The sequence below is a fragment of the Bombyx mori genome, chromosome 21, assembly GCF_030269925.1.
Source record: "Bombyx mori chromosome 21, ASM3026992v2".
Taxonomy (NCBI): Eukaryota; Metazoa; Arthropoda; class Insecta; order Lepidoptera; family Bombycidae; genus Bombyx; species Bombyx mori.
The window spans coordinates 12803293-12824617 of NC_085127.1; the positions used below are offsets into that span (position 1 = coordinate 12803293).

The following is a 21325-nucleotide window of genomic DNA, read 5'->3' on the forward strand; positions in this document are numbered from 1 at the left end:
ATTGTTTTATATATATTTATTTTTAGATTAGAAGATTTCAGTACATACTTAAATGAGCAATTATTTTATAAAGATTATTGTGTTTCATTGAATGGTTGAATAAGATACATAATTTGTACTGTGTGTGCAAACTTTACAATACGATACGATTTTTCTTTTTGGAAATCGTATCGTAAGATGTAAAAGTTTCCCGTAACGATTCCCGGGAGCGAGTTTCACACATCAAAGTGCTAGTTCTAAGCTCTCCCTCGTTTACTTCGGGAAATATTTGATTTTATGCATAGCGAGCGAGTAACACACAAGCTTTTTCAAAGTTCATTTTACGTACAACAATATAGGGTGCTTCGTAAGCCGTCAACTTTTATAGGCGGCGCATTCAGTGTTATGAGAAAACTTAAAATGATGTTTACATTATTAAACTATTCTTGAAGCTTAGTGACGGAAGCCTCTTCATATATTTTTTCCGTAATCTAAGATTCGCAGAAAGCGCAGTGCCATTGTCATTGTGATGTCATTAACAACCTCTTCATAATAGTTGCGAGGCCCCTAAGCTGAAACAGAAATGGTACATTTTAAACATTTTTTGTTTAATCAACCTCACAGCTCATTTGTTGTTAAGTGGCTATCGGAGCCCATTCTAATTTCAAATACGTATGCAGCAGATGATATGTGCTTCAAAGCAATCGCCACTTCTTCACTTTGTGGTAAATTTAACAGCACTACTCTTTAAAGTTTTTTTTTTATTGCTTAGGTGAGTGGACGAGCTCACAGCCCACCCGATGTTAAGTGGTTACTGGAGCCCATAGACATCTACAACGTAAATGCGCCCCCCACCTTGAGATATAAGTTGTAAGGTCTCAAGTATAGTTACAACGGCTGCCCCACCCTTCAAACCGAAACGCATTACTGCTTCACGGCAGAAATAGGCAGGGTGGTGGTACCTACCCGTGCGGACTCACAAGAGGTCCTACCACCAGTAATTACGCAAATTATAATTTTGCGGGTTTGATTTTTATTACACGATGTTATTCCTTCACCGTGGAGGTCAATCGTGAACAATTAACCTACCATGCATTATCTCTGCACCATCCTATGGTCGACTGGAAGAGAATGCCTATGGCATTAAGTCCGCCTGTGTACAAGTTTTGTTTTGTGCATAAAGTATAAATAAATAAATAAATAAACAATTGTTGAACCGGAAAAAGGTCAATATTACGCAAAATCTTAGTTATTCATCCAAATCTACGTTATCAAGCTCCAATTTCAAGACAAATACAAATTTGTTCGATGTTTTTGTTCATTATTCAATACGCTTTACACACTAGATGTGATATAACTAAAAACGCGAATGTTTTAAATCTAAATAACAGATGTCGCTCGAATTTCGCGCTAAAATGGAAAACAGTTGTGGCATTCTAACGATAACAATACAATAAAAAACACGTGTAGCACTCGGAGACTGTCGCGATAAAGCTATTTGCATAGCATTTTTTATCAACTTATGCAATTATAATTAGACAATAATAATAAAATAAGACCACGCTATATTTATAAACATTAACAAAGCAAAACACTAACTGTCCCCTTCACACTCATAAGCTAGATCGCGCGAGAGAGAGAGAGAGAGAGAGATGGGCAGACTTTTCATGATACGCATGCAGTGCGACGTCACGCCGCGCGCTTATTCACAAACACTACACAAGCGCAACGTGTGAATGTGTTGAACGCGAGCTACATGGTAGGCGGTGTGGGGGGTGTTAGGTTTTATTTTCGTTATTGAATTTCTTGATTCGGTCGCCGCGCTCAAACCCCGCGATGAAAGCTATGCAATAGCTTAAGAACGTTGAATACGCGACCATAACCGAGTTGATAAAATTCGATTTGCAAGTTAAATTCGAAAATATCAATTTTAACTATTCCGTGCTGTAATTGTGCATTGCAATTGTAATTTTTTAGAATTAAATATATGTATTTCATTGTTTTTATTGTTGTAGTTGCAGTTATTGTTGTTATTCTAAGCTCAGATAATGATTGGTCGGTCTGATGCTGGTGTGCGCGTCACTCCGCAGGTGCCGGCGGAAGATCAGCGCCCCAATACCGATTGTCTCGGTACTGTTAGACATTGCTGAGCCGGTAACCCTTTCCGAGCCTCGTTATTTTTCTTTTAATTTTTGTTGCATTTTTTGTAAATTTATATTCGGAATAAATGTTTATTATTATTATAACTATTATAATTTATCTCGATCTAGTTATTAAGAAAACTTCCAATTTCCAATAACAGTTTTCTATTTGATCGAGACATCAGCTCGTCTGTAGCCGGCGGCAATGTATCAGCTCGCGGCTTAATACCCGCCGAGAGACGAACACAACTTACTCCCCAAGATAAGTTCGTGAAATAAATGATATATAGGCACAGTGTAGTTTCGATTGAAGTTGGTTTGGTTTTAACGAATTCTTTCAGGGTTTTTCTTCTTTCTTTCAGGGGAAACAGGAGACTTTTTTTTATTGCCTAGATATGTGGACGTGCTCACAGCCCACCTGGTGTTAAGTGGTTACTGGAACCCATAGACATCTACAATGTAAATGCGCCACACACCTTGAGATATAAGTTCTAAGGTCTCAGTATAGTTACAACGGCTGCCTCACCCTTGAAACCGAAACGCGTTACTGCTTCACGGCAGAAATAGGTAGGGCGGTGGTACCTACCCGTGCGGACTCACAAGAGGTCCTACCACTAGTAAACTTATGGAAAAACATCCTCTTGCATCGCAGTCTTTGAAGTTCGCGGTATAATTTTTAATTTTGTATTTAAAAATTATAATTCGCTTCTGTATTAATTAAAATTGCTGTAACATGTCATAATCTGTTACAAGAGATTGCTGTACATCATATGCCTGTAACTGGCCTACATACAAGTACTTAATTTTATACTTTTTAATTTTAAGCTTGAATGTTTTGTGTGTATAGCTGATGGTGTGTCTAAATAAATAAATAAATAAAATTCATGATATTTTTTTTTATTGCCCTTGTAGGCAGACGAGCATACGGCCCACCTGATGGTGAGTGGTTACCGTCGCCCATGGACTTCAACAATGCCAGGGGCAGAGCCAAGCCGCTGCCTACCGTTTAATACTCTCCACAAGCCTCGTTTGAAGAAGGACATGTCATAGCGCTCGGGAAACACCGTGGAGGGGAGCTCATTCCATAGCCGGATGGTACGTTGTTATTGCCTTTTCAGAAAATTCTTATCTCATATATCTATTTGACTGACAAAAAAGACACGTGGAAATCAGCAACGTCAGAGGCATAATCGTACTGCCTACTTACCTAGAAGTATTGTCTTTAGGCCTCACTTAAAGGGAAACTATAACAGTGAATTGTTTTAAATTACCATTGGGAGATCGTCTTGTGAGACTATGCGTGTAGGTACCGCCATTCGGCTTATCTCAGTCGCGAACTAGTAGGTATTGTGTTCCAGATTTTTATATCTTTTATTATTGCTTAGGTGTGTGGACGAGCTCACGGCCCACCTGATGTTAAGTGGTTACCTGAGCTCATAGACATCTACAACGTAAATGCCGCAACCTACCTTGAGATATGAGTTCTGAGGTCTCAATTTTTACAGTAAGACGGCTGCCCCGCCCTTCAAACCGAACGCATTACTGCTTCACGGCAGAAATAAGCAGAGCCCGTGCGGACTCAAAACGTCATTCCACCAGTTTTAAGGGTTCGATGTGCTGGTAGGCAGCGGCTAGGACCTGCCCCTGGCATTGCTGAAGTCCATGGGCGACGGTAACCACTCACCATCAGGTGGGCCGTATGCTCGTCTGCCTACAAGGGCAATAAAAAAACCAAAAAGAACCTAACCCATACATCAGCCTGCTGAGTCTCTCGCCGGATCTTCTCAGCAGCTGTTCTCAAGTTGTTAGGTCTCTTTCGGAGGCGCTCGGGTAGCTATTAACTAATCCTGCCCCTCTTGGTTGAGCCTTTGCTCGCCCTCCTGTCCTGGTGAAACTGGAAAGGCCTCCGAGCCACCAGTAAATCTTCAATAAAAAAAATAAAAAAACTACTTGACGTACTGTACTGTGAACTATGTATTTGGAAATAAAACTAGATTGAGAGTGATGTGTAGTTTCGTTAAGACGATGTAAAGAGTTTAGTCATTATCCGTCCGTCATTTTGTTTTACGTTGTTAAAGTCTTTGCTGCGATCATTATTGAAGTGAAACTTCCTTATCGGCGTTGGAAAAAAATTTACCGTCACATTTTTCGGTTACGCGTCACTTTTTTCCGTTACGCGCCATCTGTTTTGTATTCATGTCTATGATAATAAAATCCTTTTGTTTAAACTTTATCTAATTTAACTTTTTTGTATTCATGTCTATGATAATAAAATCCTTTTGTTTAAACTTTATCTAATTTAACTTTATTTAACCAATTTCTAGAAAGTTGCATGTAGATCATTTTTCGAAAAATAAGGCCATAAACAAGTTTCACTTCTTACGTGTGTACACTAGTACACGCACACATTTTTGAAGTGAAACTTCCTTATCGGCGTTGGAAAAAAATTTACCGTCACATTTTTCGGTTACGCGTCACTTTTTTCCGTTACGCGCCATCTGTTTTGTATTCATGTCTATGATAATAAAATCCTTTTGTTTAAACTTTATCTAATTTAACTTTTTTGTATTCATGTCTATGATAATAAAATCCTTTTGTTTAAACTTTATCTAATTTAACTTTATTTAACCAATTTCTAGAAAGTTGCATGTAGATCATTTTTCGAAAAATAAGGCCATAAACAAGTTTCACTTCTTACGTGTGTACACTAGTACACGCACACATTTTTTTTTTTGTTTACCCTTCATTGTATGTCGACCTAGCTGCCCTCACTGGACTCTCTGTTGCGAACGCCCTGAGAGAAGCCGAAAACCGAAGCAAATGGAAGATGAGGGTACAAAGAGCCACGAAGGGCTTTCAAGGACACGACCTTCAGCAATGAAGTATTCGACTAAGAAGAAGAAGAAGTATGTCGGCCTTGTTTGCATCAGCCTAGTATTGTATCGGCCTAGTATAGGATTCAGCGTTCTTTGAGTATTTTTGTTATATCGGAACTTAGGGGCAATGAAACGACCGTACGTAATAACAGCTGGTTTATTACTAATGTGAGCGGAGCGGGTCGCGATATACGAAGTACATAACAAACACTGCACTCCTCCCTCATTATTTTGAAATCCTGACAAAGAAAACAACTAATTAGCTTATCGTTAATTTAAAAATACTTCTTATAATCTACTACTTTTCTTGTCCTCTTTGGTCGACCACACTGTCTTTCATTATCTGGCGCCCTCTCTTCTAATCTCACGTTATCGGGGTCATCTGATGCTACAATAGGGTAATCAGGTTCACACTCGGTCGGCAGGCTGGCAGCTGCGATGTTTTCACTAGCCTCCTCCCATTCATCGCCCTCCTCATCCTCCCCCCTCACAATGTCAACGTTATTGCCGTGCGTGGGGGCCGATACTGGTGCCGGCTCCGGTACCGGCGGCGACGACATAGGTGAGGACAGCACTATCTCAGAGCTAGGCTGCGATACTGATTGCATTGTTGTGGGTCGATCCGGGACTGAAATATTAGCGCCTTCGGTGGAAACAACATCGCTCACAATTGTTTTTGACCTAGCATCCGTGTACTTCCTAATCTGATCCAAATGTCTGACACACGTTGAATCACAGTTTTCAAAATTGATCTGAAACATTCTATTGCCTAAGATATTCGTTATTTTTCCTTTCATCCAGCTAGCCTTTCGAGCAATAAAAAATCTTGCCCAGACTATTTCACCTATTTGGAATTGTCTAGATTTACTTATTTCTTTATTAGGAACAACTGCATTATCTTCCACTTTTTTAGTGGGTAATATTAAATCTAATCTTGTTCTTAAATTACGTCCAAACATCATACTTGCAGGTGATGCGCCTGTTGTGCAATGTATACTATTACGATAATCGAACAAAAATCCAATTAATTTTTCTTGAATAAGCCGTGGATTGAAATTAGTATTATATTTATTTTGTTCGATTATACATTTTAACATTTTTCGGCAGGTTTTCACCGAGTTCTCGGCTTGGCCGTTACTTGCCGGATGATAGATCGGTGAATTTAAGTAATTTATACCGTTATTTTTACAAAATTGTTGAAATTCCACGGAACATATCTTAATGTCGTTATCTGATACAATTTCGTTAGGGATACCGAAAACTGAGAATAATTCTTTCAGTTTCAATATTAACGCACTAGTGGAGGTGCCGCAATTCATATGAATGCATTCGAGCCATTTACTAAATGCATCGATAACAATTAAATAGTGTACCGTTTGCCCTATAGACATATAATCTATGTGAATACGGTGCCATGGGGCAGGCGGGCGCGGCCAGGGCGCGGGGGGCGCACGGGCCGGCGCGCTGCGCTGAGCGGCGCATACGTCACAGCTGCCGACTAAACGCTCAATATCGCTGTCAATACCTGGCCACCACATGCGACTTCGTGCCATATTCTTCGTCTTAACGATACCGAAATGAGCACAATGTAGTTCTTCTAACATACGATCTCGAAATACCGCCGGAATGACTATTTTATGTCCACGAAACAAACAACTATTGATAATTTCTAAATCAGTTTTACACATAAAATAGGGTAATATTAATTTGCAACTAATCTTACGCGGCCAACCCTGCTGCATATAATTAATGACTGTTTTAATAGTTTTGTCATTGGCGGTGGCATGCTGTATTCGTTCGAAAGAGACTGGTTCTTGTGTTGCATCCATAAACGAGATAGCACTATGTTCCTCACTTTGTTTCCTATCAGCTGACCCGTTCGGTTCGTAAGCTAACGGCGCTCGGGAAAAGTAATCTGCCACAATATTGTTTTTGTTACTTATATATTGCACAATGTAGTTATAAGCAGATAGCATAATAGAATATCTTTGTAAGCGTAGCGCGGCGGTCACTGATATGCCGTTTTTTTTACCAAAAATAGATAGGAGCGGTCTGTGGTCTGTTCTTAATATGAATGGTTCCTGACACCCATACAAATACTGATGAAAGCGCTTAACGCCAAACACTATAGCCGTCGCCTCTTTATGAATCTGACTATAATTCTTTTCGCTTGGCGATAAGGAACGCGAACCGAACGCGATCGGCCGTTCTGTACCGTCGCTGTAGCATTGCGCGAGTACCGCGCCGAGACCAGACGGGCCCGCATCCACTGTCAATGTTAGCTGCGCCCTCGGATCGAAATGTGATAGTACGCGGTCCGAGGCGAGTTCTTTTCGCACGGAATCAAACGCAAGCTGCTGTCGCTTATCCCAGTGCCATTTTATGTCATCTTTTAATAATTCGTTCAGCGGACTTAATAATGAGGATGCGTTAGGAATAAAATTCCTGTAGTAATTAATTACTCCGAGGAATCTTTTTAATTCTAGGACATTTGTGGGGATTGGGGCTTTTAGAATTGCATCTACTTTACTGGGACATGTTTTAAGACCATTTTTATCTATTTTAAAACCTAAATATGTGACACTGTCCTGGAAAAAAGAACACTTTTCTTTTTGAAGCCTTAACCCAGCATTTTGTAATCTACCTAGCAATAAACGAAGTCTCTGCAAATGTACGGTTCTACTTGGGGCTGTTAAACAAATATCATCATACCAACACGACACTCCTTCAATACCTACTACTAGAGATTCTATTGTGCGCTGGAAAATAGCTGGGGCATTCGCGAGACCGTACACTAAGCGTGTATATTTGAAAAGGCCTTTCGGTGTATTTATAGTTGTGAGGTCTTGAGAGGCTTGAGACAAACAAATTTGATTATAGGCATTACTTAAATCTAGCTTAGAATAATGTTCTCCGCCGCCTAACTTCGCGAAAACCTCGTCTATGTGGGGTAATGGATATTTGTCAATTTTTAAAACTTTATTTAGGGTACAGGAAAAATTTCCAGCTATTTTCACTTTACCATTCTCCTTCAGAACTGGTACTATGGGCGTAGCATAATCTGAAAACTGTACTGGTACTAATATACCTGCTTCGACAAGCCTATGTAATTCTTCTTCAACCTTGTCCTTTAGAGCAAACGGTATTTGGCGTGGCTTAAAAAATTTAGGTGTTGTATTTTCTTTCAAGTGTAAATGCACTTCATATTTATTAAAACGGCCCAATTCATCTTTCCAAATGTCAGGGAATTCATTCAAGATCTGCTGCACCTCTTGGTATTCCGCTCTAACTGATAAATTATTATTGTTACACATAGAAACTAAACTCATATTAAATTGCGTCATGAAATCCCGCCCTAATAATGGTGGACCACCTTCTGAAATTACATAAAACGACATAGGCTTCATAATACCATTGTAACTTACTTCACAATCGAAATAACCTACGGGCGTAACTTTATGCTTAGTATAGAGACAAAATACTATATCAGACTTACTTAATTTGTATAATGGGAAGTTATCCCTGTAAAATCTTTCTGAAATTACACTACGAGCAGCTCCGCAATCTAATTCCATAGAATAAAACTTATTATTTATAGAAATGTTCAACTTAATAGGATCGTAGCGAACATACCTTAAATTATACAAATCACATTTTTTACATTCGTGTCCATCGCTTTCGTTATCATCCATATTATTTAACGACAGTTTTCCGACCTTTTTGACACTGCACACTTTCTTAAGGTGACCCTTTTTACCACAAATCATACACTTATAGTCTTTGAAACGGCACTTTTCTACGGAATGACCTTTCAACCCGCACACTGCACAGCGCGCGGCTGCCGCCGATGCCCACGACGACTCCGCCTGCGTCGAGGCGCCCCGCGCCCGACGCTCGCTGACACGATACACCACCTCTTGTTTGATAAGCTGCTCACCACCATCAACATCAGCTCTCGCCGCCCGCGCACACGCAGTCTCCTGGGCTATTTCAATAGCTCTTGAAAGCGTTAGGGAGTTCGAGTCTTGTTCGAACAATCGATTTCTTTCTGGACCTACCTTCAGGCCTAGAATAAATCGATCACGTAGCAACGTATCTAATTCTGTACCGAAATTACAGTGCACGGCGAGTCCCCTCAGACGTGCCGCCCAATCTTCGACTTTCTCACCGTCCATTCTGATCGCACCATAAAATTTTGCCCTGTCGGCAAAAGTCGATCTTTTCGGTTGAAAATGTCCGTTGAGTACTCTAACCAGCTCAGTCCATTGTATTGTTTCTACCTCGTTAGGATGTACGAGGTTCCTCACAAGCCGATACGAATCATCTGAAAGATGTGCAATAAGCACGGAGCACCAATCTTCAGCTAAAACTTTGTTCAACTTTAGGAAATTTTCTAATTTCTTGTAAAAGATCTGCCATTCTTGGGTTTTATAATCAAACTCAGATATGTTTCCTATAAGTTGAGCCATATTTTTTTTTATATATAATATGCACTTGTGGGTAATTCGTCGCCAGTTGTTATATCGGAACTTAGGGGCAATGAAACGACCGTACGTAATAACAGCTGGTTTATTACTAATGTGAGCGGAGCGGGTCGCGATATACGAAGTACATAACAAACACTGCAATTTTACAAGGGCACTAAGATTCCCGACCGGAATTTCCTAAGGGTCGGGCGTATTTTGTGTACACACGAGAATGCCCCACCATCCTGGCTAGTCTCATCCAGAAGGGACCCGGTTTCAAAGGTGACGATCTATTTAACTAAGTTTTTCTTTGTTTATTGTTTATCCGTTTGAAAAAGCTTGTGGTTTGTTATTCTATTCCTTCTATTAGCGGGATATGCAGTCAACAATAAATAACTTAAACAAACCATTTTATAAACAGTTACAATGTTTTGGTAGTGTACAGTATTATAATATTAACAGGAAACGGAGAAAACGATGCTAGGTTCTAAGTGATACTAATTATTTTATATTATGAAGATATTATTTTTAAGTTAAGCATTAAATATGTATTAATATGATCATATATCTTCCTATCGTGCTCAGCTTAAACTTCTACCGATTCGCCAGCGTCGTAATTTACGTACACTTTCACTGGTGGTAGGACCTCTTGGGAGTCCGCACGGGCAGGTACCACCACCCCGCCTATTTCCGCCGTGAAGCAGGAATGCGTTTCGGTTCGAAGGGTGGGGTAGCCGTTGTAACTATACTGAGATCTTAGAACTTATATCTCGAGGTGGGTGGCGCATTTACGTTGTAGATGTCTATGGGCTCCAGTAACCACTTAACACCAGGTGGGCTGTGAGCTCGTCCATCCATCTAAGCAATAAAAATAAAATAAAAAAAGAACACTGACGACTCTTTATTCCTTATTTATGTCTCCCGAACCTCCTTCCTATCTAACTCCCTATTTTCAATATCTTCACTCCAGCCATGAGTGGGCGCTGTGTCCTCTCAATAGCCTATTAATTCGTTATCCCACACATAGTTCTAGTTATGTTCGTAACTCTTTCGTCGTGCAGTCTGTTTTGCTATGGAATGCGCTTCCTCTCGAGATCAGGACTATTACTAACCGTTGCGCGTTCAAGTTAAGGGTTCGGCGAATGTTGTTGGAAAAACTAGCGGAATCATTATGAACTTATTAAGATGAAGTTATTTGTTAAGGAAATTTATTAATATATTCCTTTTAATACTGTATAAACTATTATAAAATATGTATGTATGTATGTATGTATATTTGCTTATGTATAGGTATATAGGTATGTATGTATATACTTTTTTTTTGTGTATGTATTTCTAACCTAATATAAATTTCATTGCACCTACCACTATTTACTCTGCACTACCTTTGGTTGACTGGTAGAGAATGCTTTGGGTATTAAGTCCGCCAATGTAAATTTTACATGAAGTGTAATAAATAAAAAATAAAATAAATCGGTTCGCGAATCTTGTCGACTAACATTTAGTGACTCTTGCGTATTCGGGAATTCCGATCGCGCCCGAAAACGCCCGAGTGCGACTTGATGTGCCAGTATTGCCCGCTACAAGCTAATGCTTCAATTGCTACTAAATAATCACTCAAGCCCACTGTGTTTCTCGCCGGATCTTCTCAGTGGGTCGCGATTCCCATTCTGCGACGCTGCTGACGCATCCTTCATGCGGCCGAAATACGCATGACTATGGTACTGACTTTTGTGGACTCATACAACGTCCTGCCAGTGAGTACGCAAATTATAATTTTTGCCGCCCTCATTTTTATTATTGATACATTGCGGTCTCTGATATATGGAGCTACGAAGTTGACTATCGTTCATTTTCGGAGGGGCACAGACAAATGATATACTGCAAAATCGCAAGCGGCCCGGACCACCGTGCGATTTATCAGTTTCGTTTGATTTATTTGACATTCGAAGGATTTTTATGAAATGTCGTTTTTAGAGTTTGTGTCCCGTTGTTTGGATTACATTGCGCGTCGAAGTTCCGACAGCCTCGCTCTGAAGGTACCAAGTTAAAGTAAAAGAAGAAACAGCTGATGGATCAAGTATTTAAGAAAGATTGCGAGCATAGCTTTCTTTTTTATTGCTTAGATGGATGGACGAGCACACGGCCCATCTAGTGTAAAGTGGTTACTGGAGCCCATAGACACCTACTACAACGTAAAAGCCACCATCCACCTCGCGACATCAGTTCTAAGATCTCAGTTTGTAGGGTACAGCGGCTGCCCCGCCCTTCTAACCGAAAGACATTACTGCTTCACGCCAGAAATGGTCAGGGTGGTGGTATCTAGCCATACGGACTTACAAGACGTCCTATCAACAATAAAAGTTCATTTGGACAATTACTTACAAGGCATCCATGTCGAGACGGTCGAAGTTTGGGATGAAACTTTTCAACTGACGAGAAGTGGTTTTTCTAAACTAAAAAAGCTAACATTACACAAAAATCGGTTTTTATTTTAGACAAACGAAGAATTACTTTGGCTATTCCTTCGGGTTTTATTTTTACAAATTTTGCTCGTAAACGTTTTTGTTGAGTGTCTGTAAACCGCGGAATTAATGAGCTGTCGTGATTTTAGAAGATTCCAGAAGAAAAAATTTGAGCTCTAATGATGGTACGATAAATCGTTTGGTGTAAAAACCTTTGCACTAAGAAAAGAAGGTGGAGTGAGAGGAGAGTATGAATATGTATGTATTAAATCGTATGTATTAAATGTAACCAACGTTTATCTATACTAATATTAGAAAGCTGAAGAGTTTGTTTGTTTGAACGCGCTAATCTCAGGAACTACTGGTCTGATTTGAAAAAATATTTCAGTGTTAGATAGCCCATTTATTGAGGAAGGTTATAGGCTATATTACATCACGCTAAGACCAATACAAGTGGAGCACCAATAAATAATGTTTCAAAATAGGGGCTTAAATAGCTCCTTAATATTATATAATTCAAAAATATTTTCTCTTTCTACGTAAATGAAGTGGGGGTAAAATTTAGCGTTATGCCAAAGTAACTACTCTACCCGGATGCAGTCACGGGCAAAAGCTAGCTCTTAATAAACTTGATCAAAAGTAATTTTACTTGTTAATATCGATTTTATACTGGTGGTAGGACCTCTTGTGAGTCCGCGCTGGTAGGTACCACTACCCTGCCTATTTCTGCCGCGAAGCAGTAATGTGTTTCGGTTTGAAGGGTGAGGCAGCCGCTGTAACTATACTTGAGATCTTAGAACTTATATCTCAAGGTGGGTGGCGGCATTTACGTTGTAGGTGTCACTGGGTAGCACTGGGTGGGCTGTGAGCTCGTCCAATCATCTAAGCGATAAATTAAAAATACAAAACATGACATAAAGGCCATGCAAATAGGCATACTGCTTAGATATTCGCGATACAAACAGTATAGCATAAAACAAACAGTTCTTGGCATGTTTACAAATTATAATTGCCTTGAAATCATGCCAATGTTTGTACTGTATTCGCTTCTGTCTTCGACATCGGGTAATCACAACGCGAACTATATAGATATTTTCGCATTCAAATCAAGACTTCTTGGCGTGTATTACTTATCTGGAAGAGGAAACTAATAAGACTAAATTTATTCTATGCCGTTTTGTATATTAGAAAAATTTCTCGTGTATTCTAGCAGGGTTCAACTAGGACGTAATGGCTCGCACCACTGCCAGTTCATCCGGATATAACGCTGATAGAATCTGTACTGACTTATTCACAACGTACATCTTTATTTTTTGAAATGAAGGATTAACAATAGTTGCTTGTGTATCGCGAATGTCACCCATTTCTAGACATGATATCGAATGATCTAGATATAGATAGATAGACGGTGGTGTTTTTTTTTTATATATTGTGGCTCGCTCGGTTTGTGTATTTGCCACTACTAAGACGGTGGTGTTATCCACTTATAAAACTATCCGGCTTATAAAACACCCTACCAGTGTAAGCTGTTTGTACAATAAAATATATCATACACACACTAAGCTATGCTACACTATGTTGTGCTATGTCATTGTTTGGTTAATTACATGTGGTATAGAAACAAATGAAAAATGCCGCTATATATTGTCTGTGGCTAAGTCCTAATTAAAATGCAGTAGAAATTCACACGCATTCAATTGTACTCGCGGCCTTACCCCAATGACCGCTCACACGTTCTTCTGTCTTCAGATTCTTTACTATCGTCTTCTTCGATTCGTTCTAAGATTATGTATATGTTTTAACAATTATTGATGATAACAGTGACTTGAACTCTACTGCCCCACTGGTATAATATACACAGCGCACTATTAATTATTGTTGATTGGTGACTTACCATAAATGAGATTGTCTGCGTTCATGGACACAACGTTTGGAAAGGCTTAACGACAAAGGGAAAGATCTTCCACCGAGCGGGTGATATTTGCTCGGTAGACCGACGGTCCGAATGTTGTTTTTCGGAACTTGTATACATATGTGCAAGCTTTTCTTGAAAATGTCGTTAGCCAGATTCAGGCATCTGTCAAATATTTTGTGTTCTGTGATGGCTACCGCCACACCACTCCGAGACTGGAGGTCGTGTCATTTAGTTACCGTTGTCCGTGCTGAGATTAGCTTGCAAGGGCCAGTGTTGTTCGAAGTTTGCGGTGAGTCAAAATTGAGCCACCACACAACAGTGTGGATTCGTTTGGGATCTGATTTCTTAAAGTGGCGCAAGGTGGTCTCTTGAAAAGTATAGACACAGTATGCGTTGATCAAATACGGCCCACCGTCCGAAAGAAACTCGCCGAGACTCTGTTAACGAGTTGGCGATGATAAAATCGATTAAAACCCCCTATTGCTCAAACAGGCGGGTGTTAAAATGAAGTATCTAGCGCGGAGTGCTAATCTCTTTGCCATTGTACCCCAGATAGCGCCCTTTTTGGATCTCCATCCCCGTTTCACAGAACCGGAAGCTTTAAAACTTGCGGTGTTGATCAAGTGTTCGAATCTCCGCCAAAAATATATGTTTACAATCTGAACAGATTAAAAAAACTAATAATTTAACCCTGTGACCTAATGATGCCTATTATAGTAACTAGTGGTCCCTCTGTAGTCGGAATTCGACTACAATTAATTGAAATTATAAGTTTTGACATTATTATGGTTCTATTATATAAATCACTAGCGACCCGCCCTCGCTTCGCTTCGGAAACATTAAAACACACATGAAACAAAAAAAATAAAAAAATAAAAAAAAGTAGCCTATGTTCATCAGGGACAATGTCGGCTTCTAATGGAAAAAGAATTTTTCAAATCGGTCCAGTAGTTTCGGAGCCTATTCGAAACAAACAAACAAACAAATCTTTCCTCTTTATAATATTATAGTATAGAAAATATTAGTATAGAATATAGAATAAATCATATGGTGATTTCATATTGTATTTAACGGTATTGCATGTATGTATTTTTTCTAAGAATGTGTTGTTAATAGTACACCGCAACATACCTGCTGTATCTTTATCTGTCCGGAATTTCGGGTAATGAAACGGTTGTCTGGAAGAGATCGCTCTTAGCGATAAGACCGCCTATTGGCATGTGTGTGTGTATATGTGTTATGTCAAATACATTGTAGTGTGTGTAATGTTTTCTTTATTGATTTAATGATTTTTTTCAGCTTCTCTATGATTGTGAGAATTTGTGTGAGAAATTTCATACTTCTCCGTCCGCGCAATTTTCGTAAAAATCGGAACAAAGTTTCTGTTTCATGTTATATTATATAGATTGCTATGGCGAAACAAAACACCACAGCCCCATAAAAGAATAGAAAAGTAATGCCACTCATATTTTTTCATCATCTCGACCCCGTTGTTATTGCTGTTGACGAAAACAAACGGTATTTGTTGACAATGCACCCCTTATATTGGAAACGGGAATAAATACTTATCAACGGATAACAACCATTGTCATCGGAGTGTAATATCGTTATTCATCCGTCTCTGGGTTTCCTTTTACCACGAAATGAAATGGAAACGGCCGTCTGGTGTAGTGGTAAGTGACATGGTCACTACACAAGGGGGTCGCGGGTTCGAATCCCGCCTAGGGGAGATATTTGCATGATAAATATAAATGTCTTTTCCAGGGTTATGGATGTATATTAAAATATTAAATACTAGCGACCCGCCCTCGCTTCGCTTCGGAAACATTAAAACACACATGAAACCAAAAAAATAAAATAAAAAAATAATAAAAAAAAGTAGCCTATGTTCATCAGGGACAATGTCGGCTTCTAATGGAAAAATAATTTTTCAAATCGGTCCAGTAGTTTCGGAGCCTATTCGAAACAAACAAACAAACAAATCTTTCCTCTTTATAATATTAGTATAGATATGTATGTGTATAATAAAAATCTTACATTTATTTCCGTTATCTGGTACCTGTAACACAAGTTCTTTACGAACTTATCACGGGACCAGTTAACGTGGCGTGATTGTTAGTAAATATTTATTTATTTATTTAACTAAAACATTTATACATATTCAGTATAACATAGTTGAACATTAAAATTTTGATGTGTCTGTACATTAAAGAATATTTTCATTATAAATACAATAGGGGTTACTAACGAAATAGGGAAATATTATGTACATTTTTACGACCTAACTGCTAAACGAATTTCAACCTAATTCTGTTTAAAAATACACATTTTGAACCCTGGGAAAAAGGTGTTCACCAAAATGCTAAATAGGCTAGGTGCTAAGTGGGTGCAATTTTTTATTTATTTATTGCTTAGATTGTTGGAAGAGCTCACAGCCCACCTGGTGTAAAGTGGTCACTGGAGCCCATAGACATCTACAACGTAAATGCGCCACCCATCTTGAGATATAAGTTCTAAGATCTCAGTATAGTTACAGCGGCTGCTCCACCCTTCAAACCGAAACGCATTACTGCTTCACGGCAGAAATAGGCAGGGTGGTGGTACCTACCCGCGCGGACTCTCATGAGGTCCTACCACCAGTAAAAAATATAAAATAAAAATATAGGTGCTAAATTTAATAGGCTATCTTTCATCCCAAAGTGTAGTCCATACGCTCGAAGGTAGCAGAAATCTAACCAAAACTGTTTGCTAGTAGCTACACCACAATAAACCTACATCGGGGGCTACCTGTGCAAATATTTACTATAGTTTTAACTTAAATTTACAAACGTCAATTATTTGTTTATCTGCATTTCTTTATTGCTTTAATTGGTTTTGTCACAAAGATTGGCGGCAGAATTGCAATTTTTTTTTTTTGGTCTTGTTTAACACTAACCCTAGCAAGAACAGCGCTTCGCAGAATCTACCACCGGCACCGGATCGGCCGCGACCTACTGAGCAGATCCGGCGAGAAACTCAGTGGGCTGTGTCTGTGGGTTAATTTACTCGCCGAGCCCTTCATCGCAAACGACGGGTTCGTCGAGAACGATGCCCGGTGCTTGGGGTAGCACCAAGGGCGGCTTTCCGAGCAATGTTATCCGCTCGGTGCAGAATCTTTCCTTTGTAGCTTCCTCTAAAATATTTGTTCAATAATTACAGTAATTATGAATTTTACAAGCATAATTCAATCTAAACCAGCTATTGGCAGTAGTAGTAAAGTAAAAATCTGCCAACATTGTTAACTTATACAATGATTTTTCTTCCTTTACTAATTTCGTGGTCTACCGTTTATCCATATTTTATGTTATGTTGAACACCTCCCATCTCAGGATAGATATAACATCCTCGTTAATTGTATGCAACACCTGACATTGACCTAAATGCAAAATTATTTCAGGGCGCACTGCGGCTGCATGCACGCTCCGTGCAACGCTCCCGCTCCCGCTACCTCCTATGCGCTAAGTCCCTGCAGTGAACTTCTTAACACCAGGTCAATTGTATGTCTGTTTGAAGTACATAAAAGAACCGAAACGGGAGTAGAATTGCATATGTAAATGCTAATATTAATGAAATTTATCCATTAATTGTTTACTAATGTTTTTATATTATATGAAAACGCAAGCGTTTTAATGTCGATTTTGTGTGGCGATGCATTGTATGTATGTTCGATCATGAACTCTTCGATTACAAAAGAAGAACAAGTGAAAAATAAAATGCCAGCGGTCTAAAATATTATTGAAGTGAAACTTCTTTAGGCGCGTTGAACTAATGTAACTCGCAACAGATTCGTTACGGCTAGAGAGAAAATGTACAATTTAGAAAGAGCGAGAGAGTAAGAAAATAGATAAAGCGTTTCGGGAACCACTCGACCGTGGAGAGAGGGAAAGGACAAAGCGAGCTAGGCCGTTTCTCATATACAGAGCATTCTCTATTACAAGAAAAAATGATTTAAGGATGAAAAATGAAGAAAACCACAATACCGAAAGAAAAGAAGTTTCACTTCTTTCACGTGCACCGCGTTGTACGCTCACCATTTTTTTCATTGTCTTTATAACCAGTCAATGTTGCTCATAGACACAAAATTGTTAGGTTCAAAACGAAAAGGATTACTAGTTTTCGTTAGAAATAAGTAGGACCTTGTGGAGAAAGGAGACAATCTTGAAAAACTGGTGACTACTGGGAAAGTGGAAAGAAAAAAATCGCGAGCGCGCAGCCCAATGCGTTGGTCTGACCAGATTCCCACCGCTTTTGAATCCACCATGTTGCCCTGTGAATAGCCAAAGTCACGGGTTTTACTGGTGGTAGGACCTCTTGTGAGTCCGCGCGGTTAGGTACCTCACCCTGCCTATTTCTGCCGTGAAGCAGTAATGCGTTTCGGTTTGAAGGGCGGAGCAGCCGTTGTAACTATACTTGAGACCTTAGAACTTATATCTCAAGGTGGGTGGCGCATTTACGTCGTAGATGTCTATGGGCTCCAGTAACCACTTAACATCAGGTGGGCTATAAGCTCGTCTACCCATCTAAGCAATAAAAAAAAGTCAGGATGAGATAGCGGGGGGGAGGATATGGAATACGAAAGTTATGGATATAGGTGAGTACGACCCTCACAGATGCGAAGTATAAGGTAGGTTGAGTCCGCGTCCTAAAATTTCATGTAAAGCAATTTAATTACATATATATTTTGAAGTAACCATATTGTAAAGCTGATAACACGCTATCCTTATGAAAGGCTTTAAGCGTGAAGCTTATCTTGGCCGATGTTATATGTACACATATGCTTGAATTAAGGTTGTTTTCTAAGGAGATAAAGCCGGGTACACAAGTAACAATAGGATGTGAGGTGTCACGACTAGTGATGGGACGATCTGGGTAGTCTATTAGGTATGAGACGAATGAAAGAGTAGTACAGAGAAGCTGTGGTTCATAAGTTTTATTTCTTGTAGTGATACCAGTTGGTTGGTTATGACGCCAAGTGTGGTAAGAACTAATGTTAAATTGTTATCGCGTTCTACGTTTTCTAGTGTCTGAGATTCTGTTTAAAGCAAGAATTTTAAGAAAAAGAAAGTTCGAATCATTATATTGTTGCTGATATTTTTAATTGTACTGAACTGAGACCTTAGAACTCATGTCTCAGGGTAGGTGGCGGCATTTACCTTGTGTGTGATGTGTATGGGCTCCGGTAACCACTTAATACCATGTGGGCCATGAGCTCGTCCGTCCATCTAAGTAATAAAAGAAACGATTTTTCCTAAAACAAACCAAAATACAGACACAAAACCCTTTTAAAATCCACACACAGATGTAACAACATTCAGGACAAATGTCTCGTCATCTAAATAGTAAAAAGTAATCCGAGTTATTAATTCGGTAAATATTTTGTAAGAACTCAAATTATCCGGCTCATAATAACCGGGTGGAGGCCACCACTACCACGTGACCCGTGTCAAGTGTGGCAGGTTGCCGGTCATCAATATGGCTGCCATATTAGTCTTGTGGCACGAGGGAATAGCCGTCAAAATGTTTTTCAAGGAACGTATTGTGTTTAAAATATCCTATTATTTGAGGGTCGTATAGAAACTTTTCTTGTTTTCAATGCTGTGAGATAAATTATATCCTGAAAAATATTCGGCATTTTTTGGGCATGCTATGGCTTTATAATATGGTTTTATTTGAACGCTAATGTGAGTGGACTAGCTCACGGCCCCACTGGTATTTGTTACCGGTAGTGGTTACCGGAGCCCATGGGCATCAACAAAGTAAATGCCAACAGCCAGCTTAGACATGAGTTCTAAGTCTCCGTTTTTACAGTACAACTGCTGCCTCACCCTTCAAACCGAAACGCATTACTGCTTCACGGCAGAAATATTTAGTCAGGGTGGTGGTACCTATCCGTGCGGACTCACAAGAGGTCCTACCACCAGTAATTAAGCAAATTATATTTTACGGGCATGATTTTTATTAAACGATGTTATTCCTTCACCGCGGAAGTCAATCAAACATTTGTTAAGTACGTATTTCATTAGAAAAATTGGTACCCGCCTGCGGGATTCAAACACCGTTGCATCGCTAGATACGAATGCACCGGACGTCTTATCGTTTAGACCACGACAACTACAATCCTTTAGGTATAGATAGATGTATCTTATCTTATACCTTTAAACGAGCAATTCTTGTATATACTTAGTCTGGCCATACATACTGTTACAATTAAAAATAAAGAAAATATTACATTTGAATTTGGAATCTGTCATTTTTATATGATTTTTATATAATCTCGGAAATGGCTCCAACGACTTTTATAAATTTAGTATACAGGGGATTTCGGGGGCGATAAATCGATCTAGCTACGATTTATTTTCAGAAAATGTTGTTTTATTCGTGTTTTCAATGATCAACTTTATCGATAATCAACTTTATGACTCTTTCCGACATCTATTGGCGAATAATAATACTATTTTTCATAATTGAGAGCAACTAACCGCTTTAAAGACACAATAACACTAAAGCTATTTCAGCAGATGGCGTTAAGCCACCCGAAGCCAATGAATATTTGGTTTAAGGTTAGACCAAGAAAATGAATTGTTTATTTATATTATTTGTGTCTTTTTAACTCTCGTGTTCACCTAATAATGCCTAAACGATCTTGGGATATTTCATCATTTTATCAATATGTAATTCGTATTTAAATATAAAAATCTAAAAAACATAATTTATCACCAAAAAAAAACCGGTCGGTCATCCTCTAGTTTTTCCATTAATTGTCATTGCCCGTATAGGATGGCGACCCTGAAGTGGCGGTGACTAGGATGCATTGCTCGTAGAACCGCCGCTGGGGCTGCCTTCCGGAAGACGTAGCGTGGGTAGACATCCCACAAGGTAGACCGACGATCTATTGAGGTTCGCTAGGTAAGCAGTGCAGGACTGATCGTTGCGGCGAGGCTTGGGAGAGGCCTATGTCCAGCAATGAATGTCTGTGAGCTGACTGTGGACTGTGGGTTGTAAAGTTTTATAAATATAAATTAATATAAATTAAATTATTTCATGTTATTATTATATTGGTGAATTTTTAAATTATAATAATATGTAATTGATTGGATCTATTATTTTATGATTTTAATGAATTATGAATGTAATTAAATTAATTATAATTTATGAATGCTATACCTATTATAAATCGACATGTTAGTAATCTTCATTTAATTTTATATTTATTTTATAATTTTTATTCAAGTAAGAACATGATGTAATGTTAAAATATTATAAGACCTTTATTTATGTACCGTGTTTCTGGCAATTAAATCATTTGAATTGAATTGAAAGGTAGTATAGGTTTAGGCAGCTAACTAGAGTTGGATTTCGAAGCTTTTCAATTACTTCAAAACCCCTTAATGAAGTAATTCTAGATTTTAACATTTTTCCCTTAGTTCGTCGACCCGTTCCGAGT

General features: G+C 38.9%; 1 long non-coding RNA gene across 1 annotated transcript in view; it reads left to right on the forward strand.

The window, feature by feature from the left end:
* Positions 1–17517, forward strand: part of LOC134200888 (uncharacterized) — a 36533-nt gene extending 19016 nt beyond the window's left edge. The window contains exon 2 of the long non-coding RNA XR_009975989.1: positions 17279–17517. This is a non-coding gene — a long non-coding RNA (uncharacterized LOC134200888). The remainder of the gene's footprint in view (positions 1–17278) is intronic.
* Positions 17518–21325: the final 3808 nt, after the last annotated feature.